General features: G+C 43.3%; 1 pseudogene; it reads right to left on the bottom strand.

Annotated features, from left to right (window-relative positions):
• The window catches only part of LOC137648128 (neurofilament heavy polypeptide-like), a 152,549-nt pseudogene that overhangs the window by 21,479 nt on the left and 104,486 nt on the right, over window positions 1–26,584 (bottom strand).

Here is a 26,584-nt window from a genome sequence, read left to right as displayed (position 1 = left end):
TTAAGGTATCAGAACAGAGTATGATGTCTGAATCCAATCAAAGAAACATAACTACCATTAGTAGATACGATTCACAAATTATCGCGGCCCTCCGGGACGGGAGGTATTAATAACACGGATGGATAACCGGAGACAAACTAAAATCTCCGTCGCAGCCCCTCTCTCTCGAACCAACCATCCATAACATTACGTAACACATATAGGGTAAAGTAAGGTATCAGAATAGAGTAGGATGTCTGAATCCGATCAAAGAAACATAACTACCATTAGTAGATACGATTCACAAAATATCACGACCCTCTGGGACGGGAGGAATAATAACACGGATGGATAACTTGAGAGAAAGGAGGGGGGGAGGGCTAGGCGAGGCGCTTACGCTACTCGCGATGACGCAGTGAGCGAAAGATCTAATCCCCACCCCGGGTGACTTCCCATTCTCTAAAAGCATGTGACCTAAGCCTACCCCCCTATGTAGGGAGTGGCGAGAGGTGTAAAGGGGGAGAGGACACCCAGGGGGGAGGAGACTGGCTCGAAATCAGGTGACCACTGTGATCAATATTATCAAATTGGAGATTTTCTAATTACCTCCGCCAATGAAGTTGGAAGGAGGTTATGTTTTTGCCCCTTTTAGTGTGTGTTTGTGGACACCTTCCTGGCCACAATTTTGATCGTATAGTAATGAAACTTGCAGGGATTAACTGTTATGTAAAAAGTTGGAAATTATTAAATTTTGGAAGGTCAAGGTCACATCCAAGCAAAATGTCCCAATACACGTAATCAGCCATACGTTTGGACATCGCTGTCACAGAGAATTCAAACTTGGTTTATATTTGAGTCTATGAAAATCCACACCAATTAATACATGTTAAGGTCAAAGGTCAAGGTCAGGATTGAGAAATAAGCTGCCGTGGCAGGAGTCTACACTCTAATGAGTGCCCCTTTAGTTTTTTTGTCAGAAGAGATTACAGTATTTAGTTATTTTGTTATAGGACTTTAAGCGAAGAGAATTTAGTCTGGGGCATTTTTAACTATCAATTCTTTAGGGAATGCAAACTGACAACCTTTGGTGTATGAATTTCAAAATTCAGGTGATTCCATTTTTGGCTCAGAGAATGTTCATATACTGTTTTAAAAATTTTTTAATGAAAACAATTTGTTTCATTAATAAAAAGTCCTTTTCATATAATTATTCAAACATGTTGGGTCCCGAAGGTAACTTTTCTGATCTGGGTACCTAATTATTCACTTTCCCTTAAAAAATTCCTATTTAATTTAGCATCCCATATAATTTCAATATTTTCTCTGATTTTCTAAGGAATAAAATACCCGTTTTCTTTACTGTATATATTATTTGATATTTGTAGACATATGTTTGCTGCACATCTCACTAAGGTACGTTTTGCTTATTTCTTTGTCTGCTCATTTATATACAGTACTGACAACTTTAATGTTATGTTTACACTAGAAGATGCACACAACGTCTAGAGACAATAACAAAATAGGAGAAAAATGTTATTTTCATTAGTAAAATAAATTTTTGAATATACTTACCCGATGATCATGTAGCTGTCAACTCTGTTGCCCGACAGAAATCTACGGTCGGGATACGCCAGCGATCGCTATACAGGTGGGGGTGTACACAACAGCGCCATCTGTGAGCAGGTACTCAAGTACCTCTTGTCAACAAGAACTCAATTTTCACCTCGGTCCACTGGTTCTCTATGGGGAGGAAGGGTGGGTCCTTAAATTCATGATCATCGGGTAAGTATATTCAAAAATTTATTTTACTAATGAAAATAACATTTTTCAATATTAATCTTACCCGATGATCATGTAGCTGATTCACACCCAGGGTGGTGGGTGGAGACCAGCATACATGTTAACAAAGAAGCTAAGTATCCCGTATCTTATTTTAGCCGTTATTCAAAATAACAAACATAAAATAAATAAGTACCTGGTAAGGAAGTCGACTTGAACCATTACTCTGCCTTTTTAAGTACGTCTTCCTTACTGAGCCTAGCGATCCTCTTAGGATGCTGAGCGACTCCTAGGTGCTGAAGTATTAAGGGCTGCAACCCATACTAAAGGACCTCATCACAACCTCTAATCTAGGCGCTTCTCAAGAAAGAATTTGACCACCCGCCAAATCAACCAGGATGCGGAAGGCTTCTTAGCCTTCCGGACAACCCAGAAATATTTCAAGAGAAAGATTAAAAAGGTTCTGGAATTAGGGAATTGTAGTGGTGGAGCCCCCACCACTACTGCACTCGTTGCTACGAATGGTCCCAGAGTGTAGCAGTTCTCGTAAAGAGACTGGACATTCTTAAGATAAAAGACGCGAACACTGATTAGCTTTTCCAAAAGGTTGCGTCGAAAATATTTAGCAGAGATCTATTTTATTAAAAGGTCACGGAAGTTGTGATAGCTCTAACTTCGTGTGTCCTTACCTTCAGCCAAGCTTGGTCTTCCTCATTCAGAAGGGAATGAGCTTCTCGTATTAACAGTCTGAAAATAATGGGATAAAGAATTCTCTGACATAGGCAAAGATGAATTCTTAACTGAACACCATAAAGCTTCAGACGGGCCTCATAAAGGTTTTTAAAATAGAACTTAAGAGCTCTACAGGACATAATACTCTTTCTAGTTCCTTTCCAACCATATCGATAAGTTTGGAATAACGAACGATATTGGTCAAGGCCGAGAAGGCAGCTCGTGTTTGGCTAGAAAACCAAGATGTAGAACATGTAGCCGTTTCGGATGAAAATCCGATGTTCTTGCTGAAGGCATGAATCTCACTGACTCTTTTAGCTGGTAAAGCATATCAGGAAAAGAGTCTTAAAGGTGAGATCTTTCAGGGAGGCTGATTGAAGTGGTTCGAACCTGTCTAACATAAGGAATCTTAGAACCACGTCTAAATTCCAACCAGGTGTAACCAAACGACGCTCCTTCGTGGTCTCAAAAGACTTAAGGAGGTCCTGTAGATCTTTATTGTTAAAAAGATCTAAGCCTCTGTGACGGAAGACTGATGCCAACATGCTTCTGTAACCCTTGAAAGTGGGAGCTGAAAGAGATCGCTCTTTTCTCAGATATAAGAGGAAGTCAGCTATTTGAGTTACAGAGGTACTGGTCGAGGATACGGATACTGACTTGCACCAGTTTAGGAAGATTCCCCACTTCGATTGGTAGACTCTAAGGGTGGATGTTCTCCTTGCTCTAACAATCGCTCTGGTTGCCTCCTTCGAAAAACCTCTAGTTCTCGAGAGTCTTTCGATACTCTGAAGGCAGTGAGACGAAGAGCGTGGAGGCCTTGGAGTACCTTCTTACGCGTGGCAGACGTAGCAGGTCCACCCTTAGGGGAAGAGTTCTGGGAACGTCTACTAGCCATCGAAGTACCTCGGTAAGTTATTCTCTCGCGGGCCAGAGGGAAGCAACTAGTGTCAACTTTGTCCCAACGTGAGAGGCGAACTTCTGCAGTACCTTGTTGACAAACTAGAACGGAGGGAATGCATATAGATCTAGATGAGACTAATCTAGTAGAAAGGCATCTAAAAGAACCACTGCTGGGTCTGTTGAGAGCCTCTTGGACATCGAGGTTGCGAAGAGATCTATGGTTGGATGGCCCCAGGTGACCCAAAGTCTCTTGCATACATCTCTGTGGAGGGTCCAATATGTTGGAATTATTGTCCCTTCCTACTGAGACAAACTGCTAAGACATTCAAGTTGCCTTGGAAGAAATTTGTTACTAGTGAAAAGTCTAGACCTGTTGAACAGGAGAGGAGGTCACTAGCGAACTCGCACCATGTCAGAGAGTAGGTCCCTCCTTGCTAGGAGATGAACATCAAAGCAGGGAGTTGTCCGTGTTGACCTCCATTACTTTGTCTTGAAGGAGAGACCTGAAGCTTTTCCAGGCCAGACTTACTGCCAGAAGCTTCTTGCAGTTAAAATGCATTGTCCTTTGACGCGAGTTCCATAATCCCGAGCATTCCCTACCGCCTAAGGTCGCACCCCAGCCTACGTCCGATGCGTCTGAGAAGAGAACGTGGTTGGGAGTCTGAACAGTCAGGGGAAGACCCTATAAAAGGTTGATAAAGTCCTTTCCTCAGGTTAGACCAGACTTATCTTCCGGAAACCGGGATCGAGACCGCTTCTAGCGTCTTGTCCTTTTCCAGTGAAGAGCTAGATGAAACCGAAGAGGACGGAGGTGTAGTCTTCCAAGTGACACCAAATGCACCACGGATGACAGTGTCCTAACCAGACTCATCCACAGCCTGACAGGGCCGTATTCCTTCTTCAGCATCTTCTGGATGGATAGCAGGGCTGGGGATTGATCTTCTTGTTCAGCCATGTCCTCATCAGAGGGTTCCTCATCCGAAACTGATGAGGAAACGGCAACGGAGTGGGCAACGTCTGACTCACTGAATCCGGTCGCACTGGTGGATGCGTGACGGAGCCGGACACAAGATCATGGTACTGCTGCACAGTCTGTGAACTGTCAACCATGGGGAAGCGAGGAAGTACAGCGACAACCCGAAACTGTCTAGACTGTCTGGGTAGTACAGACAACCCCTTATCGGGTTGCTGAGGTTGCCGCACTGCGTCACAACAAGTCACCTCTGCTGGTTGTTGAACGTCTTCCCAGTGACACACTGAACGTCCACAACCACCTCCGAGAGTAGCATAACATCAACGTGCGACTGGCAACCCACACTGGGTCGCACCGGTGGAGGAACCATCTCAACTGGCGGACGTGAGTAGGATACCTCAGCGTCAACAGGGCGTACAACCAACCGGTAGGAAGGTCGTTGGCAAGAAGGGTCTTCTCCGTAAAAAATCCTCTATCAAGGACTAAGCTTGGACTGCATGTCTTGCAACAAAGCCCAAGGTCTATGGGAGCAGGTGTGGCAACAGACGGGGTTAGCGACTGAAGCGGAACCATTTACCCTCCCTGGAAGCATGTAATGCTTAAATAAAAGTCCATAGGAGGCTAAGCAGCTTAAGGCTCCTCTCCAAATGACAGAGTCCTCAAGGGAATATCAGAAGGAGGGAGAACAGCACTTTCTCATCTACAGGAACCATATCCGAGAAAAGCTAGGTTCTCTCAGTGAGGGTTTCACTGGTGCAAAAGCAGCAGACCAGAAGGCAACGTTATGAAACTGCTTGACAGTCTGTGAACTGTATGACAGTTTGTGAGTTGGCAACAACCAAAGTTGTGTGGGGAAGCCTCAACTCCTGACTGACTAGTTTGCTGCTGGCGAGTGGCGGTAACCACAGTGTGTTGCGGAGGCTGACACACCGTGTCAAAACACGGCAGCTTGTGGTAGCTCACGCACGGCAACGGAGTGCTCTGTGTGTGGGAGTCATCATACATCTGGCAGGGTTGACTGTGCATGGGTGGAGGAGCTCTCACAACAAGAGTGTGAGAGCAGGAAGCCATGCCGGGTGCACAACCGTGGGAGGTGTAGGCCCACGGGTGCATCGTCAACCTTCTCCGCAGTCGGAGTGTGGGAGCTGGCAACAACAAAAGCAGAGTGCTGGTGCGTGGGAGGGGCTGCGGTGGGTTAAGGAGCATGCGGTATGGAATGCGGAGCATGCTGTAAGGTATGCGGCTCATGCTGCATGGTATGCGGAGCATGCTGTAAGGTATGCAGAGCATGCTGCATGGTATGCGGAGCATGCTGTAAGGTATGCAGAGCATGCTGCATGGGCTGCGGAGAATGCCGCATAGTGCTGGAACCCGGCAGCTCTACAGAACCTTCCCACTGCTGATGCGGTAGCTCACGCATGTTAGCAGATGGTGCAGCAAGAACATGCGTCTGGCAGGGTGGACTGCGCATCGGTGGTGGAGCTCTCACAGGTGGAGGGTGGGAGCAGGCAGCCGCAGTATCTGCTGAGCGCACAACCTCGGCGGGTTGTAGGTTAACAGGTGCATTGTCAACCTTCCAGCATGATACTCCTGCATGAAGGAGCAAGCTGAGACTGTATAGTCTGCAGCATGGACCACTAGGGTCTATGAAAGACAACAACAAACGGAGCTACTGTCCGTTGTGACTGAGGGTCTAAAACAGCTGGTGCGGCAACAGACGGAGTTACTGCCTGTTGCGGTACCACCTTGCCTCTCTTGGGAGGTGTGCAGTTGTCGTACTGCAGCGAGTCCGAACTGACCCAGTGGCTACACCTAGGCCGTTGGACTTGCGCGGAAGGGACCGACTTGCACTTAAAAGCTGCAAGATTTGGTCCATGGTTTCTGCGAGAAACCTCTTCCGCAGACGAGGAATAAATGGGCTCTCTCGTCTTTGTGTGGGTGGGGTGATCACGTCGGCAACGTGTGTAGATACACCCGAAACCACGGAGGGAAACGTCTGTTCGTCGATCAAGGCCTGTGGAACCCATAAGTCCTTCGACATTACTTCTCCCCTGGGCTTGGGAGCTTGTAAGAGGTATCGGACTAGGTGAACAACTGGCACGAACAGACGAACCCTCGAACGCAACACTGTAACACTTTGCGCATATCACTTTATCACTTTTGATTTTCTGTTTGCACTTATTTCACTCAACTCGAAACTTTAAGTGGTTTGTACCTGAAACACGCAATCCTATCCTTCATTAAAAGGTAGTAATTGCGAAAACAGTATTACAATGTAACAGAAAAACATAATGAAAGATAAAGAATTCAGTGGCTGGAAAAGAGACTAAACACTAGATCAAATAAACTACGTTTAAAATCTCTCACCGCATAAAGCCTGGGAACAAGAATAAAACTCTAGAAACGTTTTACCTTCTTCCCCTATAGCGACTAGGGAGAAGAGCAAAAAACGAGAAAAACGTTACCCGCTTGAACGAAACGTTTATCCTCCTCTCTCTCCCTCCGTCTCTATCTCTCTCTCTCTCTCTCCTGACTTAGAACCTGAGAGATGAGCCCAATTATATATATCGTTAAAACATATTATTTGTTAAAGGAAAAAAACTGAAAGGTTTCCCAAATAAAAAGTTCCTTTATTAGAATTAAAACCATTTAAGCTAAGAAAGAATGAACGAAACGCTAGAATCGGTTTACTCTTACTGCAACGTGAAACCGTGAAATACTCTCTCTCTATCGTAACGATAGAGCGCAAGTTGAACGTTCTGAACGTCAACAACTGCGGAGACTAAACAAAACATTAGTTCAACTTTGAAAACAGTACGAGACTATCAAAGAAATTCTTTCAAAAACATTAAAATTAAAATAGCATAAATTCTTAACAGGAAAAACGATATGACGGGCTCAATGTTATAAAATAAATCTATAACTTTGTTAAGCAAAATTACCAAAAACCTAAACACACTTCCGTCTAAGGGAAGGGTGGGTCATAAAAAGTGAAAGAGAGTCTATACTCTCTTCGACACCAACACTTCCGTCTAAGGGAAGGGTCGGCCATTTAAAAGTGAAAGAGAGTCCATACTCTCTTCGTCACCATAATTAAATCAAATTAATTCCAAAAGCTTGCTAAGCTAATGATAAAGCTTCCTGAATAGCGAAGGCTAAACTCTAGAGCAAATACATCACCAAATCGTGAACAATAACTCCAGAATCAACAGCGTATCCAAGTAGGTCTAGCCGGTGGCACGACAGAGGAAAAATTGAGTTCTTGTTGACAAGAAGTACTTGAGTACCTGCTCACAGATGGCGCTGTTGTGTACACCCCCACCTGTATAGCGATCGCTGGCGTATCCCGACCGTAGATTTCTGTCGGGCAACAGAGTTGACAGCTACATGATCATCGGGTAAGATTAATATTGAAAAACAAAATTTGCCCAGAAAAATCGAGAAACAGGAATATATGTTAGCCAGACTTGCTCATGTGTGTGTATTTGGTACATGTAGCCTATACATGTATGAGTGGGTGGCAGGACATTTTTGGATTTGAGGGAATGGCTCAACACTGGCAAGTAAATAACAGAGAAATATGATGATTATGTTCTTATGAGCTGTCTGTGTCTTACGTAGGGTAGGGCAATCTAAAGAATGAACGAACGAACCATGGTGAGGTAACATTACCGCTAAAGGCCCATACTTATTCATACTAATAACTAGTCAATCAATCTCTACACAAGAAACTTTGAAGCCCAGTATCTCAAAATATTTTTTTTTGGAGAAAAAACTCTACTTTATGTAATAAAGACTGATTTATGTTATTTAAATGTGAAAAGATAAGGAATTTTATAGCGTGCATCATGTACTGTTACTAGTAGGCAAAAAAAAAACTTACACATGAAAACTAATGATCTTTAAAAGTAACATATATAGATAACTAAAAGTTTACATACAAAAATATTTAAGTGCTACGAAACTTTTACACAAACCAGAAAACAACTGCTTATCCTTGTACTTTTAATTTAATTTATCCAAGATTATACAACAGCCTGTCTGCACACTTATCCATTTATCTAAAAAGAGAATGCAAAAAGTATACTAATTGAAATTTGACCTCCCCAAAAAAGCTACCAGAAGAGGATATGGCCCAAACAAGAATCTGAAACCAAAAGAAAAAAAATAGGGAGATACTGTTTACATAGTCATTCTATTACTAGCAACTCTTTCCAGTGGGAACAATTTTCATTTACCTTTTATTTTGGCTGAAGCCCTTCAATAAAGAATGAAAAACATGAATTCAAGAAATTTTCATTTAAATCATTCATATACAGTATACAATCATTAAATATTAAAAACTGAAAACACTCAAATAAAATTAAATAACGATCTTGCAATCACCTCAAGTATCCTACAATAAAAAGTAAAATTTGTCAGACTTGGTTATCAGTAAAATAATATTTATGAACTAACCTGAAAAACGAATGATCATCTTTGCCCGTTTTTCATGAAGTCCCAGAGGTTGGATGAGCTGAGCAATGTCTTCCCAACGGGCTTTGCAGGCTTCCTCTGGAGTTGGCCATCTTTCAAAAAACTTCCAAAGGATGTTCTTCCCTATTGCTTCCTCTCCTATAGAAAGGAAATTTTTATAGATAGGTGAAAAAATACAGATTCTAATCCAATTCATGCTGTGAAAATTCACTGATAAAAGTAGGTTGGCTCCACAGAGAGCATCTATATATCAATACGATAGCGTGTGTTATTTTTTTTGTGTCACGCTTTAAAGAACACGGAAATAATTTCATGGTATACTATTACACTCACGCTTTAAAGAAAACAGAAATAATTTCATGGTATACTCTTACAAATTCCCATTAGACTTTGATTACTTAACCAAAGCACATCTTATATAATTTTCCCAATTTTCTTTTTAGCACCTGACTCTTTTTTTTAAATATTAGACAAAAAATTGAGTTCTATGAATTTCCATAACCTAGATTATAAAATTAATCTCGGGACATTTTATTCAAATATGTACAGGTTAGGAACAAGACAATTAGTATTGAAAATATAATTTTGTGTTATTTACACAGGTTCCGCTAGTAAATAATTATTATATTTCTTTCCTACTGTACATGTCGATTAATTCATTCTACTTACCTGTAGTTCTGTTGAGAAATATTGTCCCTACTAAGAGTTTCCAGGGATCATGATATAAAACCTCTTGCAATAAGTTAAAAGGAGATTTAGGAGGGTTCCACTTATCACTTCCTTTCAATCTTAATCTTGAAGGTTCTGACTTCTGTTTAAAATACTGAGATCGCTTTTTCTTTATTGAAGTTCCTTTATCTGTATAAGAAAAAAGTAAATAATTAAGGCTAAATAAAAAAAAAATACAGATATGCAGCAATTAAATTTCTCTATGGTAGGAAATAAATGACAAGAGAAGATAGAAAACAAAGTAAAATACAAGGGACGAATAAATATATAAAATTCACAATAACTAGAGGCAAGTAATCATGAAAAGTTTCCTTTTATTTACAAATACAAGTCACTGTTTTCTTCATACTTCAGTTAAAAAATGTTCTCTGTAATAAGACATTATATGATATTAAAAAATTACTATCATTATTAAAAAACTACTGGAATGCAATGATTGCATAATCTGTAGAGTGCAGTATTTCAAATGGTGGGCTGTTTAATGAATAATTTGTATTCATACTAGGTTGTCTTGTACATTTTTTGGAGACAACAGAATACAGTTATATGTATTATAATCAGAAAGTAGTCACTTTGGTTATATGTCCAGCTAAAAGTTGTTAACCAAATCAATGGAACAGGTTATACACATTGAATACAAAGTAAAATATTAAGACTTTATGGACACAAAATGCTTTTGACTTGTTTAGAAATTTGTAGAGGTTTTAAAGGTACTTGATAAGCAGAATAGTGAAGGGATAGAGCACACATACAACACACATGATCAGCACTTAGCCATTTCCACCCAAGCTAGGACCAGGGAGGACCAGGCAATGGCTGTTAATAATTCAGTAAATATTCTTATAGGACTTCTCCAGACCACCATCCCTAGATCACACAAACCACCATTCTTAGCTTACATTGACAATTGCTGCAGACATTACTGGAAACTATCGGACCTCAGCGCAGCTCAAACTTCCAGCCAACACATTGAAAACCAGGGACATTTCCAAAGGTGAAATTTTAATAAAAGATGACTACTTCTATACTCACCTAAGGTTCATAGGACTTCCTTCTCAAAAATTGATGTGCATTATAAAAACTAATATGTGCCAATTTCTTTCGTGCCCCTCTAGTGGAGTACATTACAGTATTGTATTTGTATGTCTGTGTATGTCATTGGGAGCACTTGATTAAGCCATATATTAACTGATATTTTAGTGTTAAGGTCGAAACATAACCGATAGCCTCTTGATATCAATAGTCTGCAGGGAAACAGGGGGCATGATATGAACTTCTGGTGTGTATAGAAATAATTAATTTTGTTTAGAGCATTAACTATCTTAAGGCAACACTTTCATAATTTTCTTTATCTTTTCTTACCTTCAGGGATAAAATTTTGAAGAAGCAGATTAAATTTGTTAGTGCTGCTCCATTTATTCAATTCCTATCTCATTTCTCTTCCTCTTGTTTGTTTTGAAGCTTTCATAGTTTATATATAAAAGATCTAATTTTATGTTGTTACTGTTCTTAAAATATTTTATTTTGATTACTTATTACTTCTCTTGTAACTTATATATTTCCTCATTTCCTTTCCTCTCTGGGCTATTTTTCCCTGTTGGAGATCTTGGGAATCTTGCTTTTCCAACTAGGGTTGTAGCTTAGCTTTTAATAATAATAATAATAATAACAACAGGTGTTTCAGCCAATAACTAATGACTTTTATCATGGCTTATTTACAAAGAAATCTTTATCCCTATATAATAGTAGTGCATTCATACAAACAAAAATGAATAGAAATCTAAAAACATCAAAATACCCCAAATAAGAATAAATATGAGAATTAGAAATTATTTTCCGCAAAAACTCATGAAATCGCTACTGAAGACATCTGCATCCCTAATATAGCTTCAAAGTTCCAGAAGACACAATATGAGGAAATTTGAATATCTAACAAAGGCTGCTACATCCTGATGAACACTGCTTCAGCAATCACCAGCCTCCCATAGTCATCCTCCTTGTGAACAATTGTCCTAAATAAGATAATTTAATGGGATAGTTTTGGCCATGTGAATCAACAAAATGCTGATGTGTGGCCAATATAGCATTGACTGAAGGGCTTACATTCCCCTTCCAAACATCTGAATATGTAAGAATCCTTGTGTACTCTGGAGGCATGAATGTTTTTTATCACAAGGGCAGTTATCAAGTTTGGCTTGCTGTATATTCTCAGCAATACTTTTTCAAATGATGCTTTTAATTTTACTCCACAACTGATGATACTTTTAAGACATCTACTTCTTGTCTGAAGGCCATTCTATAGTGTATATTGTGATAAAGATCTAAATCTTTGTTATCATTATTTGAGATCTAGGCATGTGTGCAGAATTAATTGAGTTCTGGACCTGTGTGCAGAATTCATCCAATTTCTTCCTTATTATTTCCTCTATTGTTGGTGGACTATCTATTGTTCATTAACATCTAATTCATACGTTGCAATTCTTCATGGGCAGCTTTCCAACTACTGCAGTGGGAGAAGGACTTCCTGATACAAGCACCAATGACGGAACTCTTGTAGGACCCTGGACTTTCACCGTGTGTTGATGCACAGGCCGATATTTGTAGATTTCGTCAAGATTTATGTGGCGTACTGAGCTTCTTGTTTCTCAACAAGGACATCAAGGAAAGGCACTCTCAAGCACCTTTGGATCATCAGGTCTTCTAATTGTGATGAAAATTTTATGCAAATATCTTGCATAGATTTTAGACTTCTTGTGACTCCTGAAAGTTATATCTTCCTCAAGTCATGTACATGTTGGCAAAGATAACTCCAAGTGGGAATCCCATTGCTACTCCATCTACCTGGCTAGAGAGTTCTCTTCTGTGCTTGTGAGGAAAGAGCGTCCCATGGGACTGTCGGCAAGAATTAAAAATTCAAAACTATATTCCTCTAGACAAGAAAAGATACAGAAAGCTAGAAAAGTGTTGCCTTCAAAAAGAAGTGTCACAAGTGCTTCAGCATTTAATGAAAATAAATTATAATATTAAAATTCCATAATTCTAAGTCTTACCCGATGTTCATAAGGTTGACTCCCACACACTGATGAAGGTAAGATAGTGAATGAAAGAGCTAGTCTATCTAATATTCTAACCTAATTTCACCAATTAGCTGACAATCACCTCCAAGAAACTTGACCTTAATGGTAACAAACAAAGGCTTGCAAGTAACACACAATATTGTGCCTCACAAATCAATACTGAGAAAAAATTTAATACTACATTCCCATGAGGGTCTAAAAATCAATACCAACTTAAAGGTATTTAATGAATTATACCCTATACACACTTTCAATACTTGACGCTAAAACAATATACTAGCTACTACAGTGCCCTTGTACCCAACACTCGGTTACTCTCATCGAAAGAATTGATACTCGACTACAAACTTAATACAAATTCACAGCTTAATTGTTATGAATTATCCTTTAATACACATTCTAAACTACTTATATTACATTACCCGAAGCTACTACTGCACTCAATGCCTAATAACAGGCTCCTTTTAAATAGTATTGAGTGAAAACTGAGTTACCGCCAAAACTCTTTCCAAAGAAAGATTTCTATAGAAATAAAAGGAAGTAGTTCTACTTCTAGTATCATGAACCCAAACACTAAGTCCTTCATTTGATCTTAATCTAATTTTCTTTGAGCTTTGGTAACTAAACCCTTGATAAAGAGAAGACATGGCATTCTTGGAAGGAGGCAGCTCCTGAATTGTGATGACAAAAAAATAGGAGCTTTTCCATTTTTAGTCTTGTCTAAATGTAGAATAAACCTGCTAATTGGACAAAGAAACCTACAACCCACCTTTTTCTCCTAGGAGGGAATTTGGAAAAATTTAAATCATACTTAGCACAAGAAAGTTATAGCTTACTAATTTGTTTAGCTGAAACGGTTAATAAATGAGAACTCTTAAGATATTGTAACACTATATCCAGATTCCAGTGGATACATCTGACAACCAGAGGTTTCACAATTGCACAGGACTTGAGCATATCTACAATAATAACTGAAGTGGATAAATCTAACCAAAGATGCCTAAGTATGGTTTAAGCATAGACCTATAGCCTTTTACAGAAGAAATAGACAATTTATTTTCATAAAATAAGAAAAGAAAATACCTGACAATAACTTCCAAACCACATTAGTTCTAGTCACCAAAACACTGCTAAACCTGCACCAATTAAAATACACATTCCACTCTCTGATAAAAGCTATTGCTAAACTATTTTTTCATCCCTAGGACAGATAATCTAGAACATCTAGAAAACCATTTTCTCTGAGAATACGATGGAAAATCTCTAAACTGATAAATAAAGCACGTGGGGTTCAGTTGTCTGAGACAACTTGTCCTGAAAGGTAATTTCCTTGGCCACCACAACAACAGAGGCCATATATTGAAAACCACTCTTGCTGAGGTCAAAAAGAAGCCACCAGAGTCATCTTACTGGTTGAACATAATACTCCCCGAACTGAGCAAAAAGGAAAATCCTAAACGTCCAAATTAAACCTGTCCTGTAATAGGACATCCACCTTCCATGCTAGGGGATCTAGAACCAGAGAATAAAATACCTCCATCTTGAAGGAGGTCTCAAACATTTCCTCTTTTGTTCTTCCCCACTAACTCAAATCTCTAAGATCTTACAGGATGTAGAGAACACTCGTTTGGCAGTAATTGTTGATTCATCTTGACTAATTTGTATGTTTGTAACAGTATTCCCTGAAATAAATTGAAGTAGAAGAATTATCCTGCACCGACCTATCTAAGATAAGAGTACCAATAGATACTGTACTTCCGCTATACAGAGCAAGGACTTGGACCTGGCATCATCTTGCTTTCCAATGTAAGGCATTTCTATCGCACTGTTAGGATAAACTGTTATGCAGTTCCCCATCACCCAAGATTCTGGATTTTGAGTACACCTAAAAAGCTCCAGAATTCATGCGTAAGGCCGATTCCTTCTCCCATGACCATCCTGACGGGAAGATAGTCTATGACTACACACGCCACCAAGACAAACGATGAGGGTCGTCTCACCATTTTACCAGTTCTAGCTGGTTTTGAATCATCAGAACGCAAATCGTGTCCGGATTGGAGGTACTATTCCTATGACAATTGAGATGTAACTAGATTTCCCTCATCAATCAACCCAACAAAACAAACTTCTCGAAAGACACCATGGTAGTTAGGAGCATCATCAACATACAACAAACTGTGCTTCCATCTCATGTGGTGGCCAATTGGAAACCTCCCTGCCTGGTGATCGTCAAACTGGGGTTTGAGTCCTGCCCAAAGTCATTAGTTTCTTTAGTGTCTGCTATCTCACCATCCTTGTGAGCTAAGGATGGGGATTTAGGGGAGCCTGTAAGTCTACCTACTAAGTCATCAGCAGCCTTTGCCTGGTTCTCCCTGGTCCTAGCTTGGATGGTGAGGGGGCTTGGGCACTGATCAAATGTAAATATGGCCAGTCTCTAGGGCAATATTCTGCTTGCTAGGACAATATCACTGTCTCTTGCATCTGCCATTCATGAGCGACGTTTAAACCTTTAATGGTGGAGATAAGGTTGTAAAACCATGTCACTCATCACCTATACAGTACAGCATCTTTCCCCAACACCAACCTTATCTGTACAGTACAGCCAAAAAGTTAGCTTCTCGTATAACTTGTGAGGGTCTTCTTTCCAGAGAGGCAAGCCAATTTTCATCATTATGACTTGGATAACTTAGAATTCCACCACTGCATTAATAATATGAACCTGGTGTGTGTGGGGTGGGGGACCACATATTTAACTTCAAAATAGTTCCTAAAGACTTTAGTTGCCACTAAAATAATCTTATCCATTACATTTCTTTCCTAAGACCATAAGGTCAAATCTACATCCAGAAAGTTGCACAGCCATTCTCACTCTTGCCATTACATGAAACAAGATTAGAGAAGTCCTTCATAACTACATCCATATTCCATAAGATGACATTAACCATCATGATAATGATTCCACTGCAATACTAGTTATGCAAACATGTACAAAATAACTACAGTATATTCTTATGCTTTTTCCTTCCTTAGGTTGCCTAGCTCCATTGAACAGGATGCTGGTTACAGTGAACCCTCGTTTATCGCGGTAGATAGGTTCCAAACCCGACTGCGATAGCTGAAAATCCGCGAAGTAGGGACACCATATTTACGTATTTATTTAACATGTATATTCAGACTTTTAAAACCTTCCCTTTACGTAGTACTGTTAACAAACTACCCTTTAATGTACAGAACACTTAATGCATGTACTACAGTACCCTAAACTAAAACAGGCACAAATATTAAAGGCGATTTTATATCATGCGTTTCCTAACACGGCAAAAAGCACGATAAAAAATAAGAACCAATGTTTTTTTACGTTTATCTCTGATCATAATGAAGAAACAGACGCATTTACACATCTGTGTATAGGTTAGTTTTTGCATCGACAGCAATCTTACCAAGTATTGATTATATGTTGATTTTGTTATTATCAATGTTTTACTTAATTTTTCTTAGGACTTCCAAATAAATGAAATGAATGCCATTTATATAATGTTTTTCTTTATGACGCCGCCTGAAACGGAAACCTTCCATTCGTTTACTGTACGCTCCATCTTCGATCGTAATAAACAAACGAAGGTATTAAACGCGCATGATGAAAGTGATAAATAATGATATTAAATCTTTTAGTAAATATTATTACAAATATTATTTACCGTATCTATATAAAATCCTACATACGTAGCAAAGCAAGAAAACAATTTTTTTTCTTTTTTTTTGGCGTTTAATCAATAATAACAAACTGCCGCTAATGACCGAATGATAATTTACGATAATTCTAAACTGTTACTAAAGATGACTCTCCATTCCATATCCAAAATACTTTTCCTGACTTCAGTTATAAGTCAACTTGTAACCCCCTCAATTATGAAACCATCTAAAAAAAAAAAAAGTAAGAGAAGAAGCAAGTACTAGGCCGATTTATAAAGTTGTCGAACAATTAAGTTACCGCTATAACATTCGATGTGACATAGTGCGAGATTGGAGAAAGTAAGGAAAATTGAATCATGATTAATTTTCAATATAAATGAAACTTAGTGAAGCAACAAAGATTTCATTTGTTAGTGAGATAGAGGTAAGGAATGAGAGGTAGTGAAAAGTAGCCCACAGAGAGAGAAAGAAAGAGAGAGAGAGAGTTGTTTTAAATGTAATAAACAAAAAATATGATAGGTTATAACACATTGGTGCTTATGTAATATCAACTGTATAGATGGTTTGAATAAGTTAAGAAATGGTATAAACAATACTTCGTACGCGCATATTCTTGAGACCAGCAGCTAAACGTCAGCTAATCTGATCACAGCCAAAAGTAAAACAAAAAGAAGTAAACAATACTCGATTTTTAAAACACACCCAAAATTTAAAAACAAAAGTACACGCTTTCTTAATGTGCAATTAACTATTTAAAGAGTAGCAATTTTCTAGAATAAAATGATGTTTCCCCCAAAAATAGTGGTTTGCTGATGAAATCGGATGCCGTATTTAATGAAAAAAGTCCGCGAAGTCGTGAATCCGCGATGGTCGAACCGCGAAGTAGCGAGGGCTCACTGTAATTACTATTATGTACTACTTGCAGAATGCTACATGTCATAGTAAAGAATAAATTAGCTATGAAAAAAAAATATTAAAAAAGGATTGCATGAGCCTAATCACCTAAAATTACTTTCAGTACTTTACAGCTCTATAGTTTGGCAGGCACTGCACCACTGAACATCCGCCGAACAGACCATCCAAAGACCAAAAAATATAAACGAGAATGATGTAAGGCACCCGCAACATGATCACCGGGTGTTTAGACAAAGACTGAAATAACGCAAGAGCTTCATAACCACCACCAGCCTTGATCCCATGGAGTCAGAAACTTACAGCCTTGAATGCTGGAGAGAAATAGGCCGCTCCACCCGGTGAGAACATCCAGAGCCCATGTGAGTCTCTTCCCTAAGGAACAAACCTTTGTAGAAAGGATGGGGTTACTTTTAATTGAGCAAGAGCTAGAATTGGAAGGACTAGAGACAATATTCATAAGTGAGGTCTCGCCCCCCTTTGATGAGTCACCCATGTGGACATCCCATCCAGACAATGGACCACGTACTTCATGGGTGTGAACCGGGACTAATCTGTACAGATTTGGACCTCTACAAATGTAATCAGGCAGTTATGCTGTGGATTCAATGTTGGCGCAATAAACAGCCGTTATTTGAAGGTAAATCTAGTACTATATTTACAAATACTAGCTTGCAAAGAATACCCCAAAGGCAAGCAACATGATAAACTTCTATGGCTTTCTAACGTAACTTATCTAGATTCTCTTTCTCATACTTGTCAGTTGCCAATGTCCAAACTTTAATGAAAAGATCAAATTACAAACAAGAAAGTGGTGGAGTGAGGACATATCCACCAGCTTCAAGATTTCCGAGATAATATGGAAATGTGGAAAGGAAGGATGGAAATAAGACAAAGCAGTCAAGTAGCTAGATGAAGTTTTACAAGATGGTCCAGGAAATCAAGGAAAAAGATGAAGACATATTTAGTCTAACAACAGTCCATTATGGTCGATGACAACTTTTACATTTTCTCAGATGATGAATGCAGTACGAAGAGTGCTACTGTTGCTGCCACTTGTGGTGTGCATACCTTGCCACTGTTGGAATCATCATATGAGGATTTGAGGACATGAGGACTTCCTGTCTGTTAAGTTGCAGCTGTATTTTCAAGGTGAGATGTGGTGCAAAACCATGCTCCAGGGCTGTGAATCTGTTGTTAACTTGACTAGTTCTCCAAACCATACAGTAGCCTCCAGGCTAGTACAGTGGCAACGTGTTCTCGCATTCACATGGCAGTAGATCGATCCCAGTCCAGGACCGTGAGTTTAAGCTGTTTATTGGGGAGGCCACTGCTGTGGTTGGGCTTGCCCGGCTGACGTTCTGGTGAGCATCTATTGTGATGAAACTGGAACTGAAACCAGACACCTTTACCTTTAGCTAGCAAAGGCTTCCAGGTTACTTGGTAAAATTCTGCATTTCTTCAAGAGTGACTTAACTTTGTCTTTGTATCTCTTCTGGGGCCCAAGGTTTGGTGTTCATATTTTAGCTGTTCAATAGGATTTTTTTGGGGGGAGCCTTAATCAAGCATACAAATCAAAGGATCAAAATAGTGTGGACATGACTTTTATGCTTGTGCATTCTAATCACTCCAGAATCTGTTCTAATCAATCCAAAATATGTGCGACTGGAACCAGATCTGTCTAGGCATGGCCAATATTCCGCAAACAGGAAATATGAAAATGGTCTAATTGCACAATACATTAGAGTTGAGATAAATACTGTACTACTTTATATAATTGAAATTTGGTGGTTAAAATCAGGCATTTGTTCTGGAAAACCTTTCATCCTTAGCCTGCCAAAAGAAAATGACACTAAATCACAAATTTTAAGTAATTTGTATTTTTCCTAACAGTACTTTACCTCGAACTACTTTCTTAGGAGTATCTGGGATTCTCCTCCCAACCGACCAGAACTTTGTGTAGTTTCCCCTATCTCCGTTTTCTATAGTGGGTCCCTCTGTGGGGGATAGATACTCGCCCTGAGGTGACCCGGGTCAGTGAGAGCGTGGGGCTAGGTCTTGGTCACCAGTAAGCTTTTGATAATTATGGTATCGAACTCCTGTAAGACACTCGGGGAAGGATGGGCGGGCAATAACACGAAAGTAGTTCGAGGTAAGTACTGTTAGGAAAAATACAAATTACTTAAAATTTGTGATTTGTTCCAACACGGAGTACTTACCTCGAACTACTTTCTTAGGAGACTTATACTTTAGGAGGCGGGGGTAGTCTTACAGACCGAGGGAAAGGGAATGGAGGGGAAGCAGGAATAAGGGGGAAAAGTAAGGAAGGTACTTGTGTCGCTTGGAATTACTTTCCACGGGCTTCAACCTAAACCTGTTGGAGCGCGGAAATGACCGGACCAATGGAGAAGGAGTCCAGAGACTTCCTAGTACAGTCCTTCAGGTAGTGGGCCGTAAACGTGGATTGCCTGGACCACGTACCTGCCTTCAGGATCTGGCCCACCGCCATGTTCTTCTCGAAGGCTAGTGATGTGCTCAGGCCCCTAATATCATGAGGGCGCGGCTTACCCGGCACCGAGGATCCGTCACTGTCATAGGCTCTCTTTATGACTTGCCGTAACCAGAAGGCGATGGTGTTCCTGGACACTGCCTTCTTTACCGGGTCCGAGGAGAGAAACAGACTCTTAATCCCAGGGCGAAGTCTGGCTGTCCTTTCCAGGTATTTCCTAACTGCCCTGACCGGGCATAGCAACAAATCCTTTGGGTTGTCTGATCACGGAATCGCTGGAACTAAGAAGCCCTCAAACCTAGGATCCCAGGAGGCGGGGTTCTGTGTCTTGGCCACGAAATCGGGCAAGAACTTGAAACTCAAATCCTTCCACCCTTTCGAGTGAGAAACCTCGTACGACAGCCCACGGAGTTCGCTAACTCTCTTAGCAGAGGCCAGGGCGAGGAGGAAGACAGTCTTGAGGGTGAGGTCTTTGTTAAATATGTCCCTGAGGGGCTTGAAAGGTGGCCCAGACAGGGTCTTAAGGACTTTGGCAACGTCCCACTGCGGCACCCTAGAGGAACGGGGAGAACATGATTGTTCGAAGCTCTTGATGAGCAACGAGATCTGCCGGGAAGCTCCTAGATCGAGACCCTTGAGGAGAAAGACCTGACCCAAAGCAGCTCGGACACCTTTGATGGCCGGGATAGACATGCCTAAGTCGTCTCTCAGATGGACTAGGAAATCCACTATCTTATGAATTGAGGCCTCAAGCGGCCTAAGGTTCTGGGAGGCGCACCATTTCGTGAAAGTAGCCCATTTAGCTTGATAGACCGAGACTGAGGAGCGTCTCAGATAACCCGACATCCTCGTGGTGGTCTTAGACGAGTATCCCTCCTTCCTCAGGAGCCGCTCGATAACCTCCACGCGTGTAGGCGGAGGGACCGAGGGTTTTCGTGAAACTTTTGGAAGTGGGGCTGACAGAGGTGGTCTTCTCTGTCCGGAAGAGGCCAGGGCGTAAGGACCGCTAGTTCCTTTAGGTCTGCGAACCACTCTCTCTCCGGCAACCAGGGTGCTACCAAAGTCATCCGCAGGTTCTTCGCTCGTCTGACTCTGTTAAGGACCTGCCTGAGGGTCCCGAAGGGAAGGAAGGCATACACGTTGAGGTTGTCCCACGAGTGTTGAAAGGCGTCCTCGAACGCTTCTGCTGGGTCTGGCACTGGAGAACAGAACACGGGGAGCTGTGCGTTGAGTTTTGTGGCGAAGAGGTCCATCAACGGCGAGCCCCATCTCAGGATGACCGTCTGGGCCACTTCTGGGTGTAGGGACCACTCCGACCCAACTACTTGGCCCATCCTGCCGAGGCTGTCAGCTAGGACATTCCTCTTCCCTGGAATGAACCTGGCTGTGCTCCTTTGCGGCCCATTCCAGGATCTTTGTTGTGAGACCGCACAACTCCTTCGAATTTAGTCCCCCTTGCTTTTCCACATAGGCTACCACCGTGGCGTTGTCGCACATTAACACCCCCGTGTTCCCTCGGAGAAGGTGGACGAATTCTACGCACGCGCTCTGAACCGCCATCAGTTCCAGGACGTTTATGTGCAAGTTCTTTTCTTTGGGGAACCACTTTCCCTTTGCTGATTCGTCGAGAAGATGGACTCCCCATCCCTCCTTCGATGCGTCCGTGAAGAGCAGCATCTCCGGAGGATTGATCGCGAAGGGCATTCCCTTGAGGGTGTTCGTCCTGTCGCCCCACCATTTCAGGGTTTCCTTCGTCTCCGTGGACACTGAGACTAACTTGTGCGGGGACTCCCCCTGGGACCAGAGTTCTTTTAGGTTCGACTGAACCGCCCTTAGCTTGAGTCTTCCCCAGGGGACTAACTTCTCTAATGACACCAGGTGGCCCACTAACCTCTGCCAGTCCTTGGCTCTCCTTGGAAGGTTTGATAGGAAGGGGAGAATTACTCGATTCAGATTTTCTAGCCTCTCTGAGGAGGGGAAGGCCCTCCCCAACTTGGTGTCTAGAACCATCCCCAGGTAGGTCATCCTGGTGAGGGTATCAGCTGTGACTTTTCTAGGTTGATGGTGATACCCAAGTCCTTGCAGAACTGTAGAAGCTTCGCGCCTTGCTCCTTCAGTGCTTCCTCTGAGGCTGAAAGCAACAACCAGTCGTCTAGGTACCGGATTAGGCGGATGCCCTGTTCGTGAGCCCAGACTGATACTGTTGTGAAGACCCTCGTGAAGACCTGAGGAGCTGTCAACAGCCAGAAGCATAGGGTCCTGAACTGCAATGACTGGGCACCCCACTCCACCCTTAGGAACTTCCTGCTGGAGGGGTGAACAGGGATCTGAAAATACATATCCTTGAGGTCCAGGGACATCATGAAGTCTCCCTTCCTCAAGGCTGCCATCCCCGACTTCAGGGTGTCCATCTTGAAGTCGGTCTTGCATAAGAACTTGCTGAGGGCCGAAAGATCTATGACCGGCCTCCAACCCCCTGTTGCCTTCTCCACCAGGAAGAGCCTGCTGTAGAACCCCGGGGCGGCGTTCTTGACCAGTTCTAATGCCCCTTTGGCGAGCATGGCCGACACTTCCTCCTGTAATGCCGCCTTCTTCAAAGGGTCCTTGGGAGCCCACTACTCCGCCTATCGGTCGGGAATTAGAGGGGGCGGGTCCGCCAGGAAGGGAACCCTGTAACCGTCCCTCAGGACTGCTACAGTCCATGGATCTGCTCCGTTGTCCCGCCAAGCTTGCCAAGAGTGTTTGAGGCATCCCCCTACCTGAGGCTTCGGCAGGAGTAGGGGGCCTCTCTCCCTACCTTCTCCTGGAGGCGCAGCCCGAACATCCTCTCCTGGAGTTTGAGTAGCTAGGCCTAAAGGAGGCATGCGGAGTCGTGCTTCGCCTACAGGGGGGCTGTGAGGCTTGCCGCCAGGGAGCCAAAGGGGAGTCCCGTCTGGGTTGAGCTGACGAGGAGTGGGGACCATCTGGGGCAACTCTCCTGTGCGTAGAGCGCCTTGTCGCCGGTGGCCTGGACTCTCCTGTCTCCTTGATCCTCCTAACTCTCTCCATCACTTCCTCCACTGCCTTCAGGGGGAAGACGGAGTCCCCCCACACTGGGTAATCCCTTAGGCACTTCAACTCCCTCTCGGGTAGCCTACGGACCAGTTTATTGAGGACGGTGTCTCTCTTCCGTAGGACCCAGTTGGCCGTCTGCGTGAGGGACTGGAAGGTAAGGAACTTCATTGCCTTACCCAGAGCGGATCAGTTCTTGAAGTAATGTTTGATTCTCCGGCACAGGGAGATCATGAGACGATTGGAAACCCACTAGGGTACAGGCCCACCAGTCCAGCCATGACGTGACGTTGACTATATCCTGGGCCGTGTCCTCCATCATCGTGGCCTCCACTGGGGAAAAACACTCTGGGGCAGAGGAGGCCCCGTCTTCCGCACTGCCCTGGTTAAGTATGACTGCGCGGGGACCAGCGCGCCGCCCGTCCGGAACGTAAAAACAATCCTGCGTCCGTAAGCCTGGAAGTACAGTGAACCCTCGCTACTTCGCGGTTCGACCATCGCGGATTCACCACTTCGCGGATTTTTTCCATAACCCATATATATACAGTAATATATATATATATATATATATATATATATATATGCATGTATTTATGTATATATGTATGTATGTATATGTGTATACAAATAAATATATATATATATATATATATATATATATATATATATATATATATCTAAAGTAGGAAGATGTGATGTAGTTCTAAGGGAAAAGTATGGGAAATATGTCTGGGTAATAAGCAAAGCTCTACCTCCAGTTTGTTTCTTCATTATGATCAGAGATAAACGTAAACAAAACATTGGTTGCCATTTTTTATCGTGCTTTTTAGCGTGTTTAGGAAACGCATGATATAAAATCGCCTTTAATATTTGTGCCTGTTTTAGTTTAGGGTACTGTAGTACATGCATTAAGTGTTCTGTACATTAAAGGGTAGTTTGTTAACAGTACTACGTACAAGGGAAGGTTTTAAAAATCTGAATATACATGTTGAATAAATAGGTAAATATGGTGTCACTACTTCGCGGATTTTCACCTATCGCGGCCGGGTCTGGAACCTATCTACCGCGATAAACGAGGGTTCACTGTAGCTTGAAGGACCCTTGGGCCCTGAGGGAGTCCGCTTGACCCGCAACGTATCTGTCGACATGGTCCATCCTCAGTTTTACGTCCGGCGCCAGAGGAAGGGTTAGAGACGGCTTTTGTTAGACAGGGTTGTCCACTAACCTGCCCAGACCCCTAGAGCCAGGCCTGCTCCGTCGAGGGTTTCGGGTTGTCTAGCCTGTGGTGCCGCCTGATCAGCGCCAGCACCTTTCTGTAGGAGGAGACGTCATCTGCCGAGAACTCTCCCCCTTCTATTAGACCTTTAGCCACCTGATCTTCCGCGTCGGGCACCCCGCCGATCACGGATGGAGCCATGTGGGGGGCTAGGTCTTCTATCTCCAGACGTACCAATGGCGCGGGAAATTCCATCACGGGTGGATCCGCTGAGACGGAGGTAGCCGTCATGGGTCTACCCACTCCCGTGGAGCTCCGTGGGGCCGGGGGCCTACGATGCACTTCAGGTTGCTCAGGGCGCTTGGGTTGAGCTGCCATGGAACCGGGGATAGGGACCATGCTGCCGGGCCGAAGGAGCGGCTCTCCCCACTGGGCGGATGGAGCCGGTGCCTTCGTGGGCTTGGGCTTGGCGAAGCTGGCTTGCGCCGAAGGTTTTGGGCGACGGGCCGACCAACTGGAGTCCCCGTGCCGCGAGGGTGAAGAAGCGGCTCTAGGGAGCCACCCGGATGAGCCTGGAGCGGAGGGTGCCTTGATGAGTTCGCTACGGGGAATGGTCACACGGACCCACTCATCTCTAGACGAACGCCCTTTCTTGTATTTCCTCTTACAGGTCCTTGCCCGTTTCCTGGACGGGGCTGACCGGGAGCGAGACCTCCTCCTCCGGGACCTCTTCCGCTTCTTTCTCGACTCCCGGGGACCGGAATCTTCCAAGGAGGACGAGTCCGACGAGGATGGTGAAGAGGAGGACGATGACGAGGAGGAAGACGAGCCAGCCGAGTCCTCCGAGACCTCCGATGCTGATGTAGGGTCCACGTGTTGTTTCACCAGCAAGAACGGCTGCATAAAGTCAAGCGGGAGCGTCGACGACGGCGCCGGGGGAGTCCGTACCGTCTTCCTGGAAGCGAACCAGCCGGCGAACTCTTCTTCTTACTGCATTGGTGACCTGAAAGGTGTCCTAGGCGCCGTCCACACAATGGAGTCGGGGTCCGACGAACCTGTCGGTGGTCTCTCCTTGTCCGCTTCTTCCCTGGGCGCTGAAGTACTTGAAACACATATCCACGATGCGGGGGAAGGGGCAGTCTTCCCCCACACGGGGTCTTCGGTCGAGACGGGCCCTGTAGGCACCAGAACCTCGTCTGCCGAGCACACTCCCGCCCCCCCCAGCAGGTCCCCCACACGCCTGCGAGGAAACAACATCCCCCACACCAGGAACATCAGACTCATGGGGAGCGGCAATGGGCCGCTTCCCCGCTACGGACTTACCTCGTCCCTTACTCTGGTTAGGGGAAGGTGAAGGGGAACCTCTCTCTGAAGGAGCCAAGGGCGAGGCGATGCCCGCCTTCTTAGGGGATCTCTTGGACGCTTTCTTTTTCTTAGTCCCATACAAGGCCCACTGGACTTCGGGCCAGGACTCACACTCCGGACACGTGGCGGACTGGGAACACACACTACCCCTGCACGACGAACACAGGGTATGCGGATCAATCTCTGGTTTAGAGAGAAGCGCACCACACAATTTACCGGCATTAAGCCCGGGGCAGCAACGTTGGTGATCCATAATAGAACACAAAAGCACCAAGCAACACAAGAACACAGGGGAAAGAGGTGGATGAAAGGTATCGGTAAACACGCGGTAACCACGTGGGGACATAAAGGGCCGCACGGGATGTGAGAGAGCAGCGAGATGTTAATCACGCCGCGACCAGAAGCTTACTGGTGACCGAGACCTAGCCCCACGCTCTCGCTGACCCTGGTCGCCTCAGGGCGAGTATCCATCCGCCATAGAGGGACCCACTATAGAAAACGGAGATAGGGGAAACTACACAAAATTCTGGTCGGTTGGGAGGAGAATCCCAGATACTCCTAAGAAAGTAGTTTGAGGTAAGTACTCCGTGTTGGAACAACTCTATTTTCTTCACCTCATCATTGTCAATCTCACTTTTTTTTTTTTTTAAAGGTCGCTCATGAATGGCAGAGGCAAGCTAGGACCAGGGAGGGGCAGGTAATGACTGCCAATGACTCAGCAGGTAGACCTATAGGCTTCCCCAAATTCCCCATGCTTAGCTCACAAGGATGGTAAGGTTTCAGGCACTAAATGAACTAACGTGTTCAGCGGGACTCGACCCCGTCTGGTGATCACCTGGCAGAAAGGTTACCAATAAGGCCACAACACCCCTGAAAACGTATCTAAATCCTCGTGGTTATATTTTCATGGATAGTGGTCAGTTCAAGTTGCCTAGTGCTTCCAAACAAATCCTTTAGCACTAGCGCATGTCTGATTATTCCCATGAAGCAAGAAAAAAAATTTCAGGATCTCACATTCCTTCCGTAATGAAAGAAGAATAGTGGAGTCTTTCCCCAAAAACTGGAAGGGAAGTTATTCATACCCCACTAGTTACCTTTGTAGGAAGGACAAGAAGAAGGATTGAAGTCATGGCTGCTTGGGTTACAGTTTCTTGCAACGAGCTGCTAAACCTAAGTGATGGAAATCTTTTTCT

Source organism: Palaemon carinicauda, chromosome 1 (genome assembly GCF_036898095.1).
Source record: "Palaemon carinicauda isolate YSFRI2023 chromosome 1, ASM3689809v2, whole genome shotgun sequence".
NCBI classification, from domain to species: Eukaryota; Metazoa; Arthropoda; class Malacostraca; order Decapoda; family Palaemonidae; genus Palaemon; species Palaemon carinicauda.
The sequence above is the reverse complement of the archived record's forward strand: the minus strand, read 5'-3'. Positions and strand labels throughout refer to the sequence as shown.